The sequence below is a fragment of the Artemia franciscana genome, unplaced genomic scaffold (assembly GCF_032884065.1).
Source record: "Artemia franciscana unplaced genomic scaffold, ASM3288406v1 PGA_scaffold_69, whole genome shotgun sequence".
In the NCBI taxonomy this organism is placed as follows: domain Eukaryota; kingdom Metazoa; phylum Arthropoda; class Branchiopoda; order Anostraca; family Artemiidae; genus Artemia; species Artemia franciscana.
In genome coordinates, this window is record NW_027062707.1 from 1 (window position 1) to 26,327 (window position 26,327).

Below are 26,327 nucleotides of genomic sequence, written 5' to 3' on the forward strand. Positions count from 1 at the left end.
GATTTAAAAGGAAAATCAGAGGCTTAATGGCGGTTGGGATTTCAAATAAGAGCTCTGAGCCACGTACCCTTCCAAATATGAAAATTCATTGAGATCCGATCACCCACTCATGAGTTATAAATACCTAATTTTTTCTAATTTTCCTCTCCCTTCAGACCCCCAGATGGTCGAATCGGGGATAACAACTTTATCAAGTCAATTTGTGCAGCTCCCTGACACGCCTACCAATTTACATCATCCTAGCACATCCAGAAGCACCAAACTCGCCAAACCACCGAGCCCCACCCTCTAACTCCCCCAAAGAGAGCGAAACCAGTACGGTTACGTTAATCACGTATCTACAACATATGCTTATTCTACCCACCAAGTTTCATCCCGATTCCTCCACCCTAAGCGTTTTCCAAGATTTCCGATTTCCCCATCCAACTCCCCCCAATGTCAAAGATCTGTTCGGGATTTGAAATAAGAGCTCTGAGTCATGATTTCCTTCTACATCTCAAATTTCAGTAAGATCTGGTCACCCGTTCTTAAGTTAAAAATACCTCGGTTTTTCTAACTTTTTCAAATTAACCCCCATCTAGCTCCTCCAAAGAGAACAGACCCGTTCCAATTATGTCAATCACGTATCTAGAACTTGTGCTTATTCTTCCCATCAAGTTTCATCCCCATCTGTCCACTCCAAGCTTTCTCCAAGATTTCTGTTTCACCTTCCAACCCCTTATGTCCCCGGATCAGATTCGAGTCGAAAATGGAGCATCTGAGACATAAGATCCTTCTATATATTATGTTTCATTAAGATCCGATCACCTATTTGTAAGATAAAGACACCCCAACTTTCACGTTTTCCAAGAATTCCGGTTTCCCCTTCCAACTCCCCCAATGTCATAAGATCTGGTCGAAATTTAAAATAAGAGCTCTAAAGCACAAGATCCTTCTAAATATCAAATTTCATTAAGATCTGGTCGCCCGTTCGTAAGTTACAAATACCTCATTTATTCTAATTTTTCCAAATTATCCCCCCCATAACGCCCCCCCCCACCCCAACCAAAGAGAACGGATCCGGTTCGATTATGTCAGTCGCGTATCTTGGACTTGTTTTTATTCTTCACATCCAGTTCCATCCTGATCCCTCCGCTCTAAGTATTTTCCAAGATTATCGGTTCCTCCCCCCCCCACTAGCTCCCCTCCCAGTGAAGCTGAATCCGGTCAGGATTTGAAATAAGAGATCTGAGTTACGAGGTCCTTCTAAATATGAAGTTTCATTAAAATCCTATCACTCCTTCGTAAGTTAAAAATACATCATTATTTCTATTATTTTCGAAATTAACCTCTCCCCCCCCAACTCCCCCAAATAGAGCAGATCCGTTCCGATTATGTCAATCACGTATTTAGGACTTATGCTTTTATTTACTACCAAGTTTCATCCCGATCCCTCCACTCTTAAGTGTTTTCCAAGATTTTAGGTTCCCCCTCAAAACTCCTCCCAATATCACCGGATCCGGTCAGGATTTAAAAAAGAGCTCTGAGACACGATATCCTGCTAAATATCAAATTTCATTGAGATCCGATTACCTGTTCGTAAGCTAAAAATACTTCATTTTTTTCTAATTTTTCAGAATTAACCTTCCCCCCAACTACCCCAAAGAGAGTGGATCCGTTCCAGTTATATCAATCACGTATCTAGGACTTGTGCTTATTTTTCCAACCAAGTTTCCTGCCGATCCTTCCACTCTAAGCGGTTTCAAAGATTTTAGGTCCCCCCCCTTAATTCCCCCAAGTACCACCGGATCCAGTCGGGATTTAAAATAGGAGCTCTGAGACACGATATCCTTCCAAACTTCAAATTTCACCAAGATCCGATCTCCCCTTCGTAAGTTAAAAACACATAATTTTTTCTAATTTTTAGAATTAACCCTCCCCCTCCCCCCAAATCCACCAAACAGAGCAGATCCTTTTCAGTTACGTCAATAGCGTATCTAGAACTTTTTTCCCACCAAGTTTCATCCCGATCTCTCCACTCTAAGCGTTTTCCAAGATTTTAGGCCCCCCTCCAACTCCCACAAATGTCATCAGATCTGATCGGGATTTAAAATAAGAGCTCTGAGACACAATATCCTTCTAAACATAAAATTTCATTAATATCCCATCACCCGTTCGTAAGTTAAAAATACTCCATTTTTTCTATTTTGTTCGAATTAACCGGCCCCCCACTCTCCCTCCGATGGTCAAATCGCAAAAATGAACCTGGTCCGGTCCCTGATACGCCTGCCAAATTTTATCGTCCTAGCTTACCTGGAAGTGCCTAGACCGACGGACCGATCGACAGACGGACCGACCGACAGACAGACCGACAGAATTTGGCGATCGCTATGTGTCACTTGATTAATACCAAGTGCCATAAAAAAAAAACATTGTCGAAACTTTATATAAAGTAAGCAAATATACCGCACCTGAGCCGTTTATGTCGGTTTCTTGAAGGAACGATGAAATTCACCAGCATAATACTAGACATGAATCGCAACTAGTTACAACAAGAGCTAAGAGCTCATATGGCACTTGTGACGAGGCAAGAAGAGCTAAGAGCCAAGAGATCATATGGTATGAGCTCTAACAAAATTCTACGAATCAATAGATTGATTTCAAAGGAAAATCAGAGGCTTAATGCCGGTCAGGATTTAAAATAAGAGCTCTGAGTCACGATGTCCTTCTAAATATCGAAATTCATTAATATCCGATCACCCACTCGTAAGTTATCAATACCTAATTTTTTCTAATTTTTCCTCTCCCTTTAGCCCCCCAGATGGTCGAATCCGGGAAAACGACTTTATCAAGTCAATTTGTGCAGCTCCCTGACACGCCTACCAATTTTCATCGTCCTAGCACGTCCAGAAGCACCAAACTCACCAAATCACTGAACCCCTCCCCCCAACTCCCCCAAAGAGAGCGAATACAGTATGGTTACGTCAATCACGTATCAAAAACATTTGCTTATTCTATCCACCAAGCTTCATCCCGATTCCTCCACTCCAAGTGTTTTCCGAGGTTTCCCCCTCAAACTCCCCTCAATGTCAAAAGATCTGGTCGGGATTTCAAATAAAAGCTCTGAGACATAAATTCCTTCTAAATATCAAATTTCATTAAGATCCGATCACCTATTCGTAAGATAAAAATACCCCAATCTTCACGTTTTCCAAGAATTCCGGTTTCCCCTCCTACTCCCCCTAATGTCACAGATTCTGGTCGGAAGTTAAAATTAGAGCTTTAAAGCACAAGATCCTTCTAAATATCAAGTTTCATTATGCTCTGGTCACCCTTTCGGAAGTTACAAATACCTCAATTTTCAAAATTACCCACCCCCCAACTCCACCAAAGAGAGAAGATCCGGTCCGGTTATGTCAGTCACGTATCTTAGACAGGTTTTTATTCTTCCCATCAAGTTTCATCCTGATCTCACCGCTTTAAGTATTTTCTAAGATTTCTGGTCCCCCCCTCAACTGCCCCCCCCCCAATTACGCTGGATCCGGTTGAGATTTAAAATAAGAGATCTGAGTTACAAGGTACTTACAAATATGAAGTTTCATGAAAATCCGATTACTCCTTCGTAAGTTAAAAATATGTCATTTTTCCTAATTTTTCAGAATTAACCCCCCCCCCCCAATGGAGCAGATCCGTTCCAATAATGTAAATCACGTATTTAAGACTTCTGCTCATTTTTCCCACCAAGTTTCATCCCGATCCCTCCAATCTAAGCATTTTCGCTGATTTTAAATTTCACCCCAAACTCCCTTCAATGTCACCCGATCAGTTCGGGGTTCAAAATCAGAGCTTTGAGACACGATATCCTTCTAAATATCAAATTTCATTGAGATCCGATAACCCGTTCGTAAGTTAAAAATACATCATTTTTTCTAATTTTTCATAATTAAACTACCCCCCCCCCAACTACCCCAAAGAGAGCGGATCCGTTCCGGTTATATCAATCATGTATCTAGGACTTGTACTTATCTTTCCCACCAGGTTTCATCCCGATCCGTCCACTGTAAGTGTTTTCCAAGATTTTAGGTTTCCCCCTCCCCCCCCCAACGTAATCAGATCCGTTCAGGATTTAAAATAACCGCTATGAGAAACGATATCCTTCCAAACATCAAATTTCATTAAAATCTGATCAACCGTTCGTAAGTTAAAAATACTTCAATTTTTTTATTTTTTCCGAATTAACGGGGCCCCCACTCCCCCCCCCCCCCCCAGATGGTCAAATCGGGAAAACGACTATTTCTAATTTAATCTGGTCGGGTCCCTGATACGCCTGCCAAATTTCATCGTCCCAGCTTACCTAGAAGTGCCTAAAGTAGCAAAACCGGGACCGACAGACAGATCGACAGACCGACAGAATTTGCGATTGGTACGTGTCACTTGGTTAATACCAAGTGCCATAAAAACGAGATATATCACGTCATCTGGTTTAAAATTTACTGGATCGAAAATATAGAATTTTTTGCCAAATACTTTGAGAAATGCTAATAGGCTACCAGAGTTCAAAAGAAATATTAAAAACTTCATATTGGAAAATATTGAATTAGATCCTCTTTTTCTATCGTTTCTATCGATCCTCTTTTATGTTTTGTTTTATTAATTTACGTTTTTTTCCCTTCTTCTTGTTTTCTTTTCTTACCTTATATTTTTTTTTCTTGATGAATAAATGAATACTGTCACCCGTTACGGGCAGTGCTCTCTTAGGGTGTAGTTAGTTTACAGTGTGTGATTTGTTTTTTGTTAATAAACAAACTGAACTGAAAACTAAACTGAACTGGACAAATGAATTTCAAGTCAAATGAGCACTTATCGAAGTTTCTACAACAACTCCTTCGATACGAAGTGTCCTGGTCTAGAATAGAAAAAAAACAATAATACCTTGTGCCCACATCGCTCCTTACTTTGATTTTGGATCCTTCTGAGAAAACCTGTCCATATAGTTATCAAGACAGTAAACTATGTGTCTTTTTAATTTCATTTGTAATTTCAAATCAGATTATGGGTCAAAAAAGAAGACAAGAGGTATTCGTGGCACCGAATACTAAGACAGGAGATCACATATTAGTGCAAAAGGCCCGAGGTTCAAAGAAGTAATACCAAGTGTTCTAGAAATTATGAACATGAAAAAGAAAGTGTAATATTCAAATCCACGGAAGAAGACGAACAACAGCGAATTAAAATCAACAAGAATGGTTACCAAACCCCCTTTAAAGCAAAGGTGTCAGAAAAATTGATACTAAAGTGAATTTTGACATTGATAAGCAGGAAAAAATGAAGAATGGTATGCAAATAGGCATTGGTTAAAATAGAGACTGTGTAAATGACAGGAGTTCAGCAACAAAGAGTAGTGATACGGCTCAAGGAAAAGATATTCAACAACACATGAAGGACTGCAAGGACATGGGAAAGGTTGATCACCAAGAGAATATGATGAAATATTTTTGACTAGAAAAAAAATTGGTTACAGATTAATGACGCATATGATGAAAACGATTTAAGAGACCAAGAGCAAATAAGCAGTGTTGACAAAACGTTATACAAAACGCCTATTATTTATGTGAAAACAAAGACCAAGACTCTTACGAAGCACATATCTATTGTATACAGTATAAAAAAAATCGGCTCTTATTAAACCTGCTCTGAATGTTTGTTGTTTGTCCAAAAGAGTAATAATAAATGATGATTGAAAGTGTTGAAATGTGTAAGGGCAATGATGAATGAAAGTCACTTTGATGACTTACGCAATTTCTCCTCAAGTGGATTCTTCAAGTTTCGGGCTTTTTTTGTCAAATGTGTCCAAGACTTCACAAATAGGAGAAACTGTTTGGGAAGTAAACTGTCAATTGATTTCCCAGCACCTTCTAAATACAACTGCTCAAAGGGAAGATCCACAGTATCTATGAAAGTCATAAAAATTTCAGAAAATGTTTCTGAAATTTGTTATTTCTCTTAATATTCAAGTTTTGACTATTCTCTGTATTAAGTTAGCCAAACCTTTTTGATAACAGTAGATTTTAAAACAAAAACCCAAAAGGCTCGGGCAATATGAGATTTTATCAACACTGACCTTTAACTGGCACCCATTAGAATATTTTTGTCAATGGTAAATTCTATAAATCTAGTTATCTTAAAGTGAGAATTGGGAATATATCACTGTGATTGGGCTTTAAGACTTACCTTCTTTTTCGCTCGATCTAATTCAAAAGTAAATTTGATCGGTGCATAGATTTACAGCAATTCCATATGTCTGATTGTAATACTTCGTCATAATTGTTTGGCCCTTCAGGTGTATTAACGCAAGAACCCTGTAAATAAAAATTATCACACTAAAATATGATTAGGAGGCAAGATAACTGTCCACCAAAATAGATTTTCAAAAACTCTAGCTCGTTTCTGCTCTTCTATAAAGCAGTATGATGCAGCATAGGATGTACCCAAAACTTTATTCTAAACTTTATTCCAATGACGCAGTAGGCTTTAGATTTTTAAAGGTAGGAAAGGAAGTAGCAGCAAAATTCTTGTTTGTAGTGAAACTAAATTTCTCGTGAACGGTCTTAGGAAGAAATAAGGTTAAACTAAATAACTGATATATAGTGATTACAACTGCTGAAAAGCAAATCAGTTCAAAATTTTATTTTACAGCAACTTAATTTTTTTCTTTAATGACGCAGAAGGTTTTAGGATTTTGATATTAGGGATGGAAGCAGTACCCATACTCCTATTTGAACTTATCTTTGATCGCTTCAATCTTGATTCGCATATTTAATTAAAGGCTTATTCGTTTTAAGGCTTATTTGTTCACTTATGTTAGTGCATATTGTATGTTTGTTTACTATGATTGTTTATTTAGTTTCTGTTCATTTTGGGATTCATATATGCTACAACAGTAAAATATTTTTGTTTGTTTTAAATTGGATTTGCATATTCAATTTTTACTGAGCTCGTTTTAAGATTTATTCATTCATTTATATTAGCACAACAAAATAATAAAAACGAAAGCAATACGAAACCAGAAAAATGGAACAGCAAGAACTGTGCAAGAAGAGATAAAAAAAACTAGAAAAAATATTTTTTTAAAAGAAAACCAAAAACAATCCCCCCCTACAAAAAAAAGCATACCAAATGTATTAAAGCTACTCCAACCCCATCCAGGAAATAAAGAGTCCAGCCTAATGCAGGTTAGATTTTAGTTACTTTTAGTTTTATTGACGAGCAATTATGATTGTCCCCTTCTTTTTTTCACTTGATTAGTTACAATTGCCTCTTTTCTTATTGTTAGACGTTTCTGTTCTCTTCTGGTTTTTATCGGTATCAAGCATGCCTTAATTGACGCATCTAAAGATATACGCGGTCATTCTTTATCTTTCCTTGTCCTTTTTTGGCAGCCAGCGTTAAATACCCCCCCCCCCGCGAAATACACCCCACGAGAGTTTCCCCCGAGAAAAAAAAAACAAGGAAAAATACCCCTCCCCCCCCCGCAATATATCACCTCCACGCAGCTAGTTGGTCTCCAATCCCTTATGACTTAATAAAAAGGACTAGAACTCTCAATTTCAGATCTAACGAGTGCATTCCTAAGTTTTTTTTTAACTTGAAGGGAGGTGTGGATAAGGATAGGGCAATACCCCTCCTGTACGGAATAAATTCTGATCATTTGGGGTTTAATGTTTTTCTTAACTTTCAGAATAACAGCGCAGACCTGAAATATACTCAGAAATCATAAGGGAGTACATATCAGTTTTACCCCCCCCCCCCCAAAAAAAAAAAAAACCTTTGCTGAAAAATACCCTTTTGTCGGGCAATTTTTCACGGAGGGGATTACCAGCATGATTTTAACAAGGGGTAAGAGCTCATATGGCACTTGTGACGAGGTCGTAAGAGCCAAGAGCTCATATGGCATGAGCTCTAGCAAAATTTTAAGAATCCATAGATTAATTTAAAAGGAAAATCAGAGGCTTGATGCCGGTCGGGATTCAAAATAAGAGCTCGTAGACACGAGGTCCTTTTAAATATCAAAATTCATTAATATCCTATCACCCACTCGTAAGTTAAAAATACCTCATTGTTTTTCTAAACGTTTCCTCTCCCTTTAGCCCCCACCCCACCCACAAATGGACAAATCGGGGAAAACGACTTTATCAAGGCAATTTGTGCAGGTCCCTGACACGTCTACCGATTTTCATCGTCCTAGCACGTCCAGAAGCACTGAACTGACCAAAGTACTGGACCCCTCCCCCCTAACTTCCCTAAAGAGAGCGGATCCAGTCGGGTTGTGTCAATCACGTATCTACGATATTTTATAAGTTTCATCCCAATCTCTTCACTATAAACGTTTTCAAACATTTCCGGCTTCCCCCTCCGACTTCCCCTAAAGTCACCAGATTAATGCCGCTAACTAATGCCGCCAGATTAAAGCCGCGATTTAAAATAAGAGCTTTCAAACATGAGCTCTAATTTTTCCGAGTTAACACCCCCTCCATCTCCCCCAAAGAGAGTGGATTCAGTCAGGTTGTGTCAATCAAGTATCTAGGACTTGTGCTTATTCTTCCCTCTAAGTCTCATACTGATCTCTCCAGCCTAAGCGTTTTCCAAGATTTCCGGTCCCCCCCCAACTACCCCCAATGACATTGGATCCAACCAGGATTTAAAATAAGAGATCTGAGTAACGAGATCCTTCTAAATATGAAATTTTATTAAGATCCAATAACTCCTTCGTAAGTTAAAAAAAAACCTCATTTTTTCTAATTTATCAGGATTAACCCTCCCCCCAACTCTCCCAAAGAGAGAGAATCTGTTCCGGTTATGCCAATCACGTATCTAGGACTTGTGTATGTTTTTTCCACAAATTTCCATCCCGATCCCTCTACTCTAAGCGTTTTCCAAGATTTTAAGTTTCCCCATCCTACCCCCCCCCCCCTTGCCACCAGATCTCGGTCGGTATTTAAAATAGGAGCTCTAAGACACGATATCCTTCTAAATCTCAAATTTCATTAAGATCTGATAACCCGTTCGTGAGTTAAAAATATCTCATTTTTCTAATTTTTCCGAAATAACCGTCCCCCATTCCCCACCCCCAGATGGTCAAATCAGGGAAACAACTATTTTAATTTAATCTGGTCTGGTCCCAGATACGCCTACCAAATTTCATCGTCCTAGCTTATCTGGATGTAACTAAACTAGCATAACCGGGACCAACTGACCGACAGAATTTGCAATCGCTGTCACTTGGTAAATACCAAGTGCAATAAAAACCATTAGAAATCAGTCTCTTTCCAATGAAAGTGCGCAAGAAACATTTTATTAGTAAATGTTTGGAAAAAAAAAATCATTGCCATTCTTCTGATTCAAAATAAGGATTCGGAGACCCACCTATAGCAGCTAGATAAAAAGAATTAAAACGTAGTTATTTACCTTCTTTTATAAACATTTTTTCGAAAATTTATTTTTCTTAAATGATTACTCCAACCTTGGAAGGAGTATTTCGACTCATATACTTAGTTCTAAGTATATACTTATACGAACTTTTATTAAAGTTCTAAAGAGTTTGGCCTTTATTTTAATGTTTTAGGATGAACAGAGGAGGTGATATGTCATATAATGCAGAGCTTTAATTAGATGAAAATAGGCAGTAAAGTGGCAACTATTTCCTCACCAAAATCCAAAACTCAAATTAATAATTTTTGCACTTCTACTACATTTACTTTCTATTATACAAATCCCCTAAAAAACAACATTGTTGAAGAAAAACCACCCTGCTTTACAAAAAAGCAAACCCCAAAAAAAAACGAAAAAAAAACACCCAATAAAAGTAATGGTATAAATCTCTTCACCTTAGTGTTATAGCAAGACTGGAAAACAAATTTTTTAAATAAAAAAGAAGTGAATGTTTTGCTTTTCAGCCACGTTGTGACAGCACAATCGTGAAATATCATTTCGACAGCCTAAGGAAGTTAGAATTTTAAATTTCCCCTACTTGTTAATACAGAATGCAGATTTTCACCTCCAAGTTGGCTTTTGGGGTAATAAAGACAGATTCCTTTGATAAACCTAAATATAATTAAATACTTTTCGGTGGTATGCGCAATTAGTAAAATCTAACAGAGACCGCAAAAAGTGACTAAACCTTGTCTCAAACTTTTTTGGAGAAAGAAACAGTCTTAATAATAAAAAGCTTTTTAAAACCTCAACTATTAAAAACCAATTTAAAAAAATAACTTTCGTCCCAACCCAAACCAGAGCAAACGGTCCCAACCACAAATCCACCACCTCTTTAAGGGGGGATGTATACACCTCACCCCCCTGGATCCATCACTGCTTTTGAGGTCCCTTACTCAAAACGTATCCAAAATTTTTATTTTGAGAGATTAAAGGCACGGAGAGAACAAGTAAAGGCTGAAATAAATGAGATATAAAAACAGAAAAAGTTGCATATTAAAGGGGCTCAACACCCACAACTGTACCTCCCACACATTGCACCCACCCCAATTACATGAGCTGACTATTTGTACAATACCGACACACGAAAGGCAACAACAATGGACGGACATAGGGAGATACGGCATATCAACTGCAATTCCGGTAAATGAAGGCGATAATTCATAATTGACATAGGGAGAAGTTGACATTCTAATCAATTCCTATTCTTGTGTTTTTTTCCGATATGCTATTCCAGTTGGTTGTTAATATATCCCACCCCTACCCAGCCTACTGGTCCCATGTTCAGCCCAATTGATACGTAGAAATTAAAAGAAAAGACTAGAGCGATAAAAAAAAATTATTGAAAAAACTTGGGAATAGATGCAAGACAACATCCATTTGGTTTTTGGTATATTAATTTTGTGTAAGCCTTTAGTTCATAGGAGGGCAAATTGTATTTTTAAATGTTCAGATTCGCAGTGACAAGACGGCATCCGTTTTGTTTTGAAAAAATTAATTTTTAAAATTTTACCAATAAAGAAGTTTTTCATAGAAAAGTAGAGCTATATTACATAAAAACGAGAAAAAATTAAGTTAAATAGCAATTTGAGCTTTACACCAACATAAATAATGCGCTTAACAAATTTTGTTTCGATTCGTATGTTTTTATCTGTCAAATTGGAAGAAAAAATGGAAATAATGACATTAAGCAGAACTACTGGGAAGTAATCAAACAGTTCGTGGTAACGAACTGTAGTAAGGAGCGACCCGGCTCAGTATTAGTCGAAACTCTAAAAAATGGAATTTTGATACCAATAGTTAGGCTACATCAAAAGAATCGCATTTTAATGCTGATTTTAAATATATAAGTTTCATTAAGATTAGTCTTGACTGTCAAAAGTTACGAGCCTAAGAGAATTTGCCTCATTTTAGAAAATAGGGCGAAACACCCCCTAAAAGTCATACAATCTTAACGAAAATTACACCATTAGATTCAGCATATCAGAGAACATATTTGTAGAAGTTTCAAGCCTCTATCTACAGAAATGTGGAATAGAAATTAAAAGTTCTATTGCCCTTCTTGAGTGATCAAAAAAACTGGAGGGTACCTAGGCCCCCTCCCACGCTCATTCTTTCCCCAAAGTCACCGGATCAAAATTCTGAGATGGCCATTTTATTCACCATAGTCGAAAAACCTAATAACTATGTCTTTGGGGACGACTTACTACCCCGCAGTCCCTGTGGGAGGGGCTGCAAGTTACAAACTTTGACCTGAGTTTACATACAGTAATTGTTACTGAGAAGTGAACAGACGTTTTCAGGGAATTTTTTTGGTTTGAGGGGAGTGTTGAGGGTAGGGGGTTACGTGGGAGGATCTTTCCACGGATGAACTTCTCATGGAGGAATAGACTTTCAATCGAGGGGGCGCAGGATTTTCTAGCATTATTTAAAAAAAAACAATGAAAAAATAAATATGAAGTTTTTCTACTGGAAGTGAGAAGCAGCAATAAAACTTAAAACGAACAGAAATTATGACACATATGAGGGGTTTACCTCCTCGTAATACCTCGCTCTTTACGCAAAAATAGTTTTAATAATTTCAACTATTTATTCTATGGCCTTTGTGATTCAGGGGTCATTCTTAAGGAATTGGGACAAAATTTAAGCTTTAATGAAAAGAGTGAGGTATCGACGAGGGTGAGCCCCCTCATATACGCAATAAAACATACGAATATAGATGTTCGCTACGTAATTTAATTCGTAAGTTACGCATATTTTTTACTTATAAAAACGTTCGTAAAAAATTATAAGTTATAGTTGCCTTTTTAAGTAATAAAAAAATTGGAGGGGAACTAGGCCTCCTCCCTCGCTCCTTTTTTCTCAAAATCTTCCGATTTAAACTATGAAAAAGCCATTTAGCACAAAAAATTTAATATGCAAATTTCGTTTTAATTATTTATGTGAGGAGAGCCAAGATCTAAACATGCATTAATTCAAAAACGTCCAGAAATTAAACACACAAAAAAAGTTTTTTTAAATCAGAGTAAGGAGTGACATTAAAACTTTAACGAACAGAAATTACTCCGTATATGAAAGGGGCTGCTTCCTCATCAATGCCCCGCTCTTTACGCTAAAGTTTGACTATTTCTCTCAACTCTAAACCCCAAAACAGTTTCTTTTTAAAACAGTAAAACCCCAAAAAAAGATTTGGACTTTGAAAAAACCAGAGAGAAAGCCGTTAAACTAAACGAGAAATAATTGTAAATGATGAGTACGTCCTGCCCTTCTGTTGTACGTGCTTATTTTCATCATTTTTGCTGGAATTTTAGTGTTTTTTTCTTCCCCGTATAAACAGGGGTTGATATTAAAAAAAACGCGTAGGGCAAAAAGCAACATACTGAAGTTTAACATCTATCAAATACCTTATTTCCCCTGCGAAAAGATTTGGCTTTAACAACACTCTGTAAAGGGTTCAATAGCCTCCAACACCACAAACTTCTGACGAATCAAATTATTTATTTTCTTTCAATTCAACACTTTTCAAACATTTTTGTACTAGGGGTTTTCATATTGTATGCAATATTCGTTCATTTTTAATTGTAAACATTTACTGGTTTTTAAGACAAAAATATGTCATCAAATGTGACATCAAAGAGGTAAGTATGAACACTATATAAGTATGAACAATTTAGTATACCCCGTCCCCCTGTTCCACTTGTAGATCATTTAAGCAAAGTTTTTCATCTATCTATTTTTGTCTGCTGAGTACACGGATTTCTGTTTGCAAAAATCAGACAGAGTAAAAAGTGGAAACTGAAGGAAAACAAAGTTTGTTAGACGAATCAAACCAAACAGAACAAGATTGTACTTGTTTGTAGGGCGTCTATATATATTCTGTATGTCTGCATACACTCTGATATTTTTTAATAACTCACAATTACATTTGTAGGTATTTTTCTACTAAATTGATTAATTAAATTGATTAAAGTCTTTTCTAAAGTGATTTTAACTTTTCCCCCTAACTTAATGAGTCAGTTTTGTTAGTAATCAATAGCCTAGAATCTATTTTTTACATTTACCTAATTATATTTTCACAATATTTTTCTTTTCTTTAGATTAAAGTTGCATGAATCAAAAGAAAATCAAAATTAATATAAAAATTTGAAACATAAAATGTAGGTTTTTGTAGAAATTACTATTTTGAAAAAAATAAAAGTATTTCACAACCCTGAAACTTGAAGATTGATGAATAGAGACCTGAAACTTGCATCAAATTACAATCTTTTTTAGTGCTATAAAAAAAAAAAAAAAAACAGAAACGCGTGTCAAATTTCATAGGATATAGGAAATACAAATGACAGGAAATATAAACACAAATGAAAACAAATACATGAGTTTGATAGGAAATATAAATACCTGACATTAACGAGGAAATATAATATAGAAAACGAGGGTAATTTTAAGCTTTTTGAAAAACAAAGAGAGAAGATAAAAGCAGATATTTCGACAAGCTTCCTCCTCCTCCTTTAGATTTAGCACTGCTGGTCTTAATTTAAAGAAATGAATGGATCCACTATCGAAGAGGGCAGAGGTGCATCAACAAGCGAACCCTAAAATGGAGAGCCTACTTGGAAATGGGTAAGTAAAAATATTTAAGATTGAGTAGCAGCAGAAATCGAAATGTAAGAATGATACTTAAAAGCTGTACCAATTGCTTGCTGAAGCCATTTTCGGAAAGCAAGAAGAGCGTCTCACTTCAAAAAAGCTGACCATAAATACATTGTTGATAAGATGATGAGGGTTGACTGATGGTGAACATACGTCAAGTCTGTTCAGTCTGCAGACACTACTGACGAATTATTCTTGGCGTCTAGCATCACCTACCTCCCTCGCCCCTTACCGTTCAAGGCATTCAAGATCACATGGAGTAATAAACGTGGATCATACGACTCGTACGTAGCAGCAAATTACCTAGCAAAGACTCAGTACTTCGTAAAAAGTTACCAGTGCTTTTTGAGTTTGATCTTAAACTTGGATAAAACAGTAAACGATATCGAAGTCTGTTTTTCTCACAAGTTTGACTTTTTAGCTAATTCTCCACGCACATTTTTTGTGTTGAGGGGGGGAGAACAAACCCGAAGAATTTAGTTGTGTTTTTTTTTTTCTCATGATTGAACTACGTCTTTTTTGCAACTCTGGGTTTTCTCCACGACTCTATTCCTGTAGTTTTATTTATTTACTCTTTTGTACAGAGTATACTACTGCTCATCTTTTTCTAGGATCTCCTCCTCCCAAATTTTTCGTTAGTCATCAAGAGCCTTTATTTCTCAGTATCAATTAAAATCAATAAGGGGGGAATGAAAAACAAGATTTTAACAAGACTTTACTTGCTTGTAGGGTGTCTCTATATATCCTGTATGTGTATACTGTGATATAATTCTAATAGAACATAATTACCGTTGTAGGTTTTTTTCTATATTGATCCACTGACTGATTACTGCACTGTTTAAAGTGATGGAAACTGTTTGCCCTAACTCAACGAGTTAGTTTTGCTAATAATCAATAGCCTTGAATCTATTTTATCCATCTACCCAATTATATTTTCAGACTTTTTTTCTGTATTTTTTTTTTTTTTTTTTTTAGATTAAAGTTGTATGAATAATAAGAAAATCCAAATTAATATAATAAAATTGACGCATAAATGTGGAATTTTGTTGAAATTATAATAAAAAGAAAAAGAATAGAAATTCACCATCCTAATTTAGATAGACCTGCGTCAAATTGCAGCTTTTTGCGTAGACTTTAATTTGATAAGAAGTGCATGCACTTCTAGAAATACAAGGTTTTTGCACAAAAAAATGTTGTTGTTTTTACAAAAAGATCCATGACGTATGACAACAAACAAGGAATTATCATCTAGAAATTGACGGATATTTCTAGCCGATGGGCAAACGAAGAGAGAATATAAAAACAGATATTTTGACAAGGCTGTCCACCAGCCGATTGTTAGAGCTAAAAAAAATAGTAATAAAAAATAAAAAATGAACTTTTGAAGCCAACTCTCTTTTGTGGAAAATCTTCTCCGTTAGATAATTCCACTGGAAAAAATCCATCCCTTTACCAAAAATTCCCCTTGGGACCCTCCTTTATCCACGGAATATTCCCTCCGCAGAAAATTACTTAAAGAAAATGTATTAATTTGTTTCTTTTAATACTTTTCTTTGAGGTATGTGGTTGGGGTTATACTTCTCCTAATAGGCTGAGAAACGGATTATTTAAATTGATTTGCTTGTTGATTTAAAATTAGAAATTTCGGCTAATCGTTCATGGGAGCTTTCGAAAAACTCCTAGATATAAAAGAATACACGTAAACTAATAGTTTGGTTTCCTTTCGGATAAATAAACTAAAGAGTAAATAACACTAGAATGCTAAAGGTATATTTAACAAAAGCGAGACCCAAAAAATCTCAAATATCTTCTATTCTATCTCTTACATTATCCCTCTGTTTATCTCTCCATCCCTTGCCCCTCTCCACCTCATCCCCCTTCCCCTTTGATTTAACGCCTCTATTAGTAAATTTATTTCTTAACCTTTCACTTGGGCCCATCTCTTCGTTCTTCACGATGCCCTCATATTGCCTTTGACAGAGATAAGTCTAGTTTTATCTCTTCTTTAGAAGTTGTCAAAGTATTTTCCCATTTGTTTTAATATTTATAGCAGTCAACTACATTAGTCACTCTAAGAAATCATTCTTTATTTCCAAAAACAGTTCGCAGACGTTAAGTTATTATAATGGGTATCATAACTCAATCGTCCTGGTGAACTGTTACTTCAAAGGAAACATCACAACCGTACAATTTACATGGCATCATATTTTTTCAGTCAAGGTTCTTATGGGAGCTAAGTCCACAGAGCCAGTCACTTACACACAAAATTTCAGAGACAGGGACGGATACTATTCTCCTTTTATTTGTGGGATTCAGAATGATCCCATTAAGAAAAAAAAAAAAAAAATTAATGTAGGGAAAACCAGATTTTGACTCATTGAAATTTAAAGTTAAAATATCTAGATCAAAAATAATGTGCCAGAAAGTATTACTAAGCTTGGTTAATTGTCCTGTTTTAGTAAAAATGATATTTTGAAATAATGAGACTCTTAGGGGTGTTTTAAGCCTTCGGTTTAGTAGATCAGTTATTATTTATAAGGTTTGGTTTCGTCACATCTATTTTGTCACTAAGTTTTGTTAAGAACCCTTTACAACGCAAATTGTTCAAACGGTTTTTCAAAAATAATAGAAAATCTTTTGCATTCAGAGTATATATTTTCACATCAAGGAGGAGGGGGTTGTAAAATTCATTTCAGTTGTTAACAATTTCCTTAGTCTATACTCGTTTTCAATAATGGTCATTCAACATAATATTTTTTCAACATAATAGTCTTTACCCTGCAGTGTACCCCTTTCTCCTGATAAACCCATTTATTGCCTATATGAAATACTTTTCTGTCATTTTTTTTCCATTTAGTCCGTTGTAATACTGGTTGTGCTAAGTACCCTCAAATATATCCAGTTTAGCATGAGTATCTGTGTTGAATATTGAAGAAAAGAGTATATATTTGAGAAGCTAGATCTAGAGCAAAATCTTAGGGGAAAGAGGGTAAAATGACGAGGGAGCTAATAACTGACAATTTTATTTTTAAAAAGTTTGAATAACAAAACAAAAAGTCAAAGAATGAGGATACCACGAAAAATATTTTTCCCCTACAAAATAATGTAAAGTGGAATGATATAATTAATTATAGAATTAATACATTTTTAAAGGGTTAATATGTGCCACCAATTTTAGATTTCACATTATTTGACAGAAATGAATTCCAAAATAACCTTATATGCCCTCTGGGCCTAATTTACAACCCTTCACCATAAGCTCTGGGGCCAAGGGGGTTGTCGAACCCAGAGGCATTGTTAAGACACGTGGACAAGTTTGCACAAAAGGGCTATCTCATAGGTTGAATCTGTTAAATTTGGAGGGGCAATGCATTAGGGGTTAAGGCTAAAAGCACCTTCTGATCCCTTCCGACTCTCAAAAAGAAAACTAGAACCTTTAATATCCAATCAAATCAGCCTCTTCAAAAACTGATATAACCACCCCTTCAAAAATAACCTTATATACCCCCAGGACACAACTTACGACCCTTCACCCCAGCTCCGGAGGTTTGTTGCCCTTAAATCACTTTGATTCTTAAAAAGAAATCCGGAATTTTAATTTTTCAATCAAATGAGTATCCTCGAAAGTTGATATGACCACTTCTTCCACAATAACCTAATATGAACGCGGAGTACCACTTGAAACCCTTTCCCCCAAGCAGAACGTGGTGAAGGTTATATGACACAAGGATTACTTGAGGGGGGAGCGTGGGAGGCATGTAGCCCACCAATCAAATTTAATTGTTCAAAATAAAATTAGAACCTTCCATTTGGAGAGGATCCGTACCAATCAATATTGTATTTATAACTTGTTTTCATTCATCCCATCAAGTTTCATCCTGATATCTCCACTCTAAGCGTTTTCCAAGATTTCCAGTTTCCAAGATTTGTCTTTCCCCCCTCCGACGCTCTATGTCCCTGGATCTGATTCGAATTGAAAATGGACCATCTGAGACATAAAATTCTTCTATAGATAAGTTTCATTGAGATCCGATCACCCATTCGTAAGATACCTTGATTCTACTTTTTCCAAAAATTCCAACTTCCTCCTCCAACTCCCTTCAATGTCACCGCATCTGGTCGGGACTTAAAATGAGAGTTTTAAAGCAAAAGATCTTTCTATATATTAAATTTCATTAAGATATGATCACCCGTTCGTAAGTTACAAATACTTCATTTTTTCTAATTTTTCAGAATTACTCCCCCCCCCCCCAACTCCACCAAAGAGAGCGGATCCGTTCCGGTTATGGCAGTCACCTATCTTGGACTATTGCTTATTCTTTCTATCAAGTTTCAGTTTGATCTCTCTGCTTTAAGCGCTTTCCAAGATTTTTGGTCCCCCAACCCCAATGACACTGGACCCGGTCGGGATAAAAAATAAGAGATCTGAGTTTCGAGGTCCTTCTAAATATGAAATTTCATTAAGATAGGATCACTCTTTTGCAAGTTAAAAATACGTAATTTTTCTAATTTTTCAGAATTAACCCCCCCCCACTCCCCCAAATAAAGAAAATCCGTTCCGGTTATGTCAATCACGTATCTAGGACATGTTCTTATTTTTCCCACCAAGGGTCATCCCGATCCTTCCACTCTAAGAGTTTTCCAAGATTTTAGGCCCCCCCTCAATTCCTCACAATGTCACCGGATCCAGTCGGGATTTAAAATGAGAGCTCTGAGACACGATATCCTTCAAAACATCAAATTTCATTAAGATCCGATCACTCCTTTGAAAGTTAAAAATACCTCATTTTTCTAATTTTTCAGTATTAACCCCCTCCCCCAACTCCCCTAAACAGAGCAGATCGATTCCAGTTATGTTAATAACGTATCTAGGACTACTGCTTATTTTTCCCCACCAAGTTTCGTTTTGATCTCTCCACTCTTAGCGTTTTCCAAGATTTTAGGTTCACTCCCCCCTCCCAAATCCCCCCAATGTCACCAGATCTGGTCGGGATTTAAGATAAGAGCTCTGAGACACGATATCTTTCCAAACATCAAATTTCATTAAGATCCCATCACCCGTTCGTAAGTTAAAATACTTCATTTTTTCTTATTTTTCTGAATTACTCCCCCCCCCCAATTCTACCCAATGTCACCAGATCTGGTCGGGATTTGAGATAAGAGCTCTGAGACACGATATCTTTCAAAACATCAAATTTCATTAAGATCCCATAACCTGTTTGTAAGTCAAAATACTTCATTTTTTCTATTTTTCCCGAATTAACCGGCCACACACTCCCCCCCCCCTAGATGATCAAATCGGGAAAACGACTATTTCAAATTTAATCTGGTCCGGTCCCTGATATGCTTGCCAAAAATCATCGTCCTAGCTTGCCTGGAAGTGCCTGAAGTAGCAAAACCAGGACAGACAGACAGAGAGACCAACAGGATTTGCGATTGCTATATGTCACTTGGTTAATACCAAGTGCCATAAAAACAATGCCATTGATATTCGTACATCATTTTTTTTCTATGGCCCTTCAAACTTTTAAATTAAAAGTAAGGCCTCTGTTTTCAAAGTTTTAGTGCCTCATACTGGAATCAAGAAAGAATTAATGTTTTTGAATTTAATTTCAGTTATAAATTTTTGTTTTGTTTACAATTATGTTAAAATATTCAATTTCGTTAAAAAAGTTATTTTAATTTGTAATTCTGTTTAAATATAAATACATTGATGCGCTTCTTTCCGTTGTTTTACTTTAAAACCTCTTCTTCTTCTCTCTTTCATAACACAATTTAAGTAAGAAATCTAAACCTTCCTGAATTAAGTAATTAAGTTAATATTCTATAATTAATTGACAGAAGTCCATAAAAAAAAACGAACTTATTTGTTGTAATTTTTTCTTTCTCACCTCTAATAGATTTACATCTTTAGGCGAATTTAAAACAGTTAGATTTTAGAATTAAAATCAAGCTGGTGGTCCTAAAATAAAAGAGTTAAGAGACAGGGATAAATGATGAAAAACCCAAGACTGATAGTCTGAGTAAGAGGCAAAGCTGGCAAAAGCCTTTTTCTTTTAAAGCATCAGGGCAAGAATTTTGTCAATTTGGGCAAAAAATTGAAGCAAGACCAAAAACTGTCTCTCAATGAGACTGAGCACATAATATAAGCTGAAGTTAAAAAAAAATAGTACCTTTATCAGCAACTTTATATATGACTTTCCAAAAATTATTCCACCCATCTTCTACACTGTCAAGTTTTAAACTATCGAGTTTGGTATTCAACTGTTCTTGGAAATTTTCCCTCAAATTATCATCATGAAGTTTTCTAAAAGCATACCTTCCTGAAATATAGTTATTTTTCCTTAATTTCAGCTGTGAATGAGCCATAAACCCTACTAGACAGTAATCTTTACTTTTAACATTAATAACAGTACTCCTATATGCCCTTGATCTTGTATTGATCCTAACAGTCTTTGGTTTGCAACAACAAAATCTATTGGATTAGCTGATTTACCGTAATGTGAACACTATGCAAAGGTATAGGCCATGTACAATTAAATACTGTATTGGTTATAACTATAGTTGTAATACCTATAAAATTGCAGTAGTCTGTAGCCATTACTGTTTTTTTTCTTTATCTAATTTACCAAGTCTAGGACACCATCTATCCTTATTTCTACCAATCTTGGTGTAAAATTTATTATAACACCAAGAACTAGATAGTTAACTTCAAAGACCACACATCCTTTCCAAGACAAAAATATAACAGTAATCATCCTATTTTGAACTGTTCTACTAGATAGTTTAATAATTTTTCTGAATTTCGTTCATGAGAATGTGATTATCCAGAATATAATAACCCCTAAAAAATTCTGACTGTTTTAAATACATTGATATTCAATATTGGAGCTTATTCTAAGATGTACATTTAAAGCTTTAGTCTAATCTTCGAAAATACTGTTCAATCCTAAACAAAAGATTAGTTGGATAGTTCAACAGTTAAATCCTTGTAAACTTTTATACATACAGTCTAAGAAGTAGACTGCTTCATCATTGAATTTGTTATAATCTGTGCAGTATGTACATGATTTAAGTTTTCCAAGATTGTAGTTGGTTATTCTCAACTAGTCTAGTCTTAAATATCAACCAATCTCATCTATTTATGCTTGAGATAAGAAGCCTGTTGTCAATACATTGAAAAAATATTTTTAAATCAAGAAATCTATCTGAAATTAGACCTGGCCAAGCAAAGATAGAGTTAAATATAAAAAAATAAAGGCTCTAATTTGCTGCTACTTTTGCTAGTATAATTACCAAAATGCAGAAAGTTATCCAAGCCAATACCCAAGATAGAATGTTACAAATTACTTTTCTCAAGCTTAAATCTTTCTTCTTATTAAATTAACAGTAACCCAGCAGCAGAAAGAAAAGTTTTATTATAAACAAGAGCTAAGAGCTCATATGGCACTTGTGACAAGGCAAGAAGAGCTAAGAGCCAAGAGATCATATGGTATGAGCTCTAACAAAATTCTATGAATCAATAGATTGATTTAAAAGAAATCAGAGGCTTAATGCCAGTCAGCTCTGAGTCATGATGTTATTCTAAATATCAAAATTCATTAAGATCCAATCACAAACTCGAAAGTTATAAATACCTAATTTTTTTATAATTTTCCCTCTTGCTTTAGCCCCCTAGATGGTCAAATCTGGGAAAACGACTTTATCAAGTCAATTCGTACAGCTCCCTGACACGCCTACCAATTTTCATCATCCTAGCACGTCCAGAAGCACCAAAGTCGCCAAATTACTCAACCCCTCCCCCCAACTCCCCCAAAGAGATCGAATCCGGTACGGTTACGTCAATCATGTATCAAGGAAATTTGCTTATTCTATCCACCAAGCTTCATCCAAATTCCTCCACTCCAAGTATTTTCCAAGATTTCCCCCTGCAACTCCCCCCAATGTCAAAAGATTTGGTCGGGATTTGAAATAAGAGCTCTGAGACATGAATACCTTCTAAATATCAAATTTCATTAAGATCTGATCACCTATTTGTAAGATAAAAATACCCCAATTTTCATGTTTTCCAAGAAGTCTGGTTTCCCCCTCCAACACCCCCAATGTCACAGGATCTGATCAGCACGTAAAATAAGAGCTTTAAAGCACAAGAACCTTCAAAATATCAAATTTCATTCAGATCTGGTCACCCTTTGTAAGTTACAAATACCTCATTTTTTCAAATTACCCCCCCCCCCCCAACTCCACCAAAGAGAGCAGATCTGGTCTGGTTATGTCAGTCATGTATCTTAGACAGGTTTTTATTCTTCCCATCCAGTTTCTTCCTGATCTCTCTGCTTTTAGTATTTTCTAGGATTTCCGGTCCCCCCCCCCGATGATGCTGGATCTGGTCGAGATTTAAAATAAGAGATCTGAGTTAGGAGGTCCTTCTAAATATGAAGTTTCATGAAGATCCAAGCACTCCTTTGTAAGCTAAAAATATGTCATTTTTTCTAGTTTTCCAGAAATAGCCCCCCCCCCCAATAGAGCGGATCCGTTTCAATTATTTAAATCACGTATCTAATACTTCTAATTATTTTTCCCACCAAGCTTCATCCTGATCCCTCCAATCTAAGTGTTTTCCATGATTTTAGGTTTCCTGCCCCAAACTCCCCCCAATGTCACCAGATCTGGTTGGGATTTAAAATAAGAGCTTTGAGACACAATATCCTTCTAAATATCAAATTTCATTGAGATCCAATCACCCATTTGTAATTTAAAAACACCTCATTTTTTCTAATTTTTCATAATTCCACCCCCCCTACCAATTACCCCAAAGAGAGCGGATCCGTTCCGGTTATGTCAATCATGTATCTAAGACTATTTTTTCCAAATAAGTTTCATCCTGATCCCTCCACTCAAAGTGTTTTACAAGATTTTAGGTTACCCCCTCCCAACCCCCCAATGTCACCAGATTCAGTCAGGATTTAAAATAACAGCTCTGAGACATGATATCCTTCCAAACATAAAATTCCATTAAGATCTGTTCAACTATTCATAAGCTAAAGATACTTCATTTTTTTCCAAATTAACAAGCACAGGTTAATACCAAGTGCCATGAAAATTCAACAAGAATATATATTTGGGGTATATATCTGAACATCAGAGGGGAAAGTGGTATAAAAAAAAGGCAGTACACGTTTATGAATGATAGTATTTAAAATAGTTTCCTTACTTTTAAAGGGCATTAGTGTATAATTAGGTCTGTTCAAAGGAAAAACTATAAAATTCTGAGAACAGCTTTTTTCAAAGCTGGCATACTTAAAGCATTCCTAAAATGACTTCAATTTGCCCCCTACCTCTCCCTTAGACAGACAAATTCATACCATAGTTTATATTTCCTATGTATTTTTGTTTCTTTTTTCTGTCACTCTTTCCTAAAAATAGATTTATCAGCAAAGAAGCATTGATAAAATAAAAAAATGGAAAATGACCCAAAAATGTTTAATTTTGGCCATATATTTACAAATTAGGCAGGGGTGGAATAAAGTAGTGATACAATAGAAAAAAAACAGTAAAGAATTGAGAAAAAACAATAATACAAGCCAGTGAAAAACATAGATAACAATGTAAATATTTCAGTCAAAACCTCCACTTGACCATCCTCAGTGTCTAATATTAAAATTAAAACTACTGACAAAAACCAAAGATAATATAAAAAAAAAACTTTGAAAGAAACACAAAAAACTAAAACATGAAGATCTACTCAAAGTAATGGTGAAAGAATTATCCTTTCACCAAAACAGTACTTTAAAAGGTTGTTCATAATTTCCTATGCATTTGTCTTACTTTTATTTTGCAAATGTTGCTTTTATGGTGTTAAATCAGTGAAAAAAAAGGCAGTCTAATCAAGAAACAGAAAAAAAAGAAGGGAAATGAAGAATTTGTACTATATATTTAGGGGGTTGTAAGGTATTGTAAAGTACTTTTAGAAAAAATATAAGTATGTATTTTAGGATTTCTTAAGTGGTTTTCATAACTGTAAATGGTTTCATTCTCAATAGCCTTGATTGTGTACCCAATTCATTTGTTTCATTTCTAAACAGAGATTTGTCTAACACCATGCTGGTAGCCTGTCGACTGGGGCTATTGAAAAGGAAACTTGTTAAAAAAAATTACTTTATATTAATAAAAAATTTTAGTTCATATAGCCTACTTTGAGGGTGCTACTACCATACTTTACTCCCACTCTCCCCCCATTTAAAAATAAACAGCATAGATTACACATTTCTAGTACACTTTTCTGTTTCATAGTTTCATTATTGTTGATTCAATTTGTGGATGTTAAGTTGAAACAAGGGTCCATAACCATAAAACCCATATCCTAGGATAATGCATGGGAAATCTAATTTGGCCCATATATTTGCAAATAAGGGAATAAGTCATAGAGGAAACTACAATTTGCCTACATATTACAAAGAAAAATTTGTTTTGTTAACTTACTTCTTTCTCAACATTTCCAACTGTTGACAAAAACCCAAGGCTGAAGCAAGTCTAGCCATATTTGGCTCAGAAATAGAATTTTCTAGCAAATTTTAAAGAGGCCCATTACTGGGATTCTACATTTTCTATGTAGGATATTTTGCAATGTATCAGTTATAGTTCAACCCTTCTCTCTGAAAATTGAATCAATGCTAACAAAACCAAGAGCCATAAAACCCCTTACGTAGGAAATATACAGCTTAGGCTGTGCATTTGCGCATTAAAGTGAGATTTGAAGGCAAAGTATAGTGAAATCACAGGAAAAACATGTCAGCCTAACAATAACTAGGCTACTATCTTCTTAAACACCCTATTTTCTAGACTTCTAACCAAAAACGGAACTTTGTATTGACTGTTTAAAAAAGAACTATTAGCAGCCTATTCCAACAATACCATTAGCAACCTATCTAAATAAGATAATATAGACTATTTCTTTCACTGCAGCGTGCTAAGCCTGCTGCTCTTTTCTTTTAGAAACACTCGGCGGTAACTGAGTTTAATAAAGGCGGTGCTGTGAACAGAAAAACCCGAGGAATATTCGAGATCATTCGATATCAAATCATTTATGTTTCGAGCAGTGGTTCCGAGATTTTTGTTTTTCTAGCTCACGAACCAATTTTCTTTCTAAGAATTTTTCACGATCCCAGCCTGACTAATAAACTACAAATAAGGAAAATAGGAAATTTTGAATTTTAATGAATAAATGGTAAACAGTGAGGTAAAAATAAAATATTTTGGGGAGAAATTATCTATTGAAATTATAATTTTCGTTTTAAAATAAAATAAATGATTGACTTAAAAAAACAATGGGACTATGCAAGGGTAATTATACTTCAACCAATGATTGTAAACGTCAAATATAAATCTCCACGAGTTTAATGTGTAGTCAGCACCGAATCAACAGAAAATCAAATAAGAAGACGGATAAGCAATCAACACCTTTTGTATCCATAATGCTGACTATAAATTGTGATTGATTTCGAAGCCTATTTCTTGTAAATATTTTTTTAAATATTTTTTATTTGTAATTTAATTGTAAATCTATTTTTTGTAAATAATTTTTGTAATAATTTAGCATCTCACCGTTTTTCAAAGGATGTAAGTGAATCTCCTTCTTCTCGGTATAAAATTTACCCAGGGAATCCTCCCCAATCGAAAAATATCCATGCAATTCAAAGTAAACATACAATATTTAATGATGGGTAAATTTTATAACCTATGGCCTTATACACAAGAATTAACAGGGGTCATGTCATTCCCAAAGGCACAGCTTAAAGACTTGTCAACTAAGCTGAAAATAATATCTATTTAAAAAAAATTATCTGATATCTTTGGGGAAACACAGGTGTGAAAAAGGGACTATTTGCCTTTCAATCTTTTTGGTCATAGGCAGTGCCCCTAATATACGGAATAGATTCTGTTCGCTTTAAAATTTGATATTGCTTCTTTGAAATATTTTAGTTGAATGTTTCTAAGTATTTAGCATCTCACCTATTTTCAGAGGATGTCAGGGAACCCCCCCCCCTTCTCGGTGTAAAATTTACCCAGGGAATCCCCCTAATTAGAAAAATGCCCATGCATTTCAAAATAAAAAATACAACGTTTAACGATGGGCAAATTTTATAGCCTACGATTTTATACCCAGAAATTGATAGGGGTCATGTCATTCCCAAAGGCAGAGTTTAGGG

The 26,327-nt window shown here is 35.5% G+C and overlaps 1 long non-coding RNA gene across 1 annotated transcript; it reads right to left on the reverse strand.

The window, feature by feature from the left end:
• Nucleotides 1–6,210: 6,210 nt before the first annotated feature.
• On the reverse strand, nt 6,211–25,107 carry LOC136042144 (uncharacterized). Its single transcript, XR_010621185.1, has 3 exons — nt 25,033–25,107; nt 20,292–20,441; nt 6,211–6,338 (listed from the first exon to the last, which is right to left on the reverse strand). It is a non-coding gene; the product is annotated as an uncharacterized LOC136042144 (long non-coding RNA).
• Between the last annotated feature and the right edge of the window lie 1,220 nt (nt 25,108–26,327).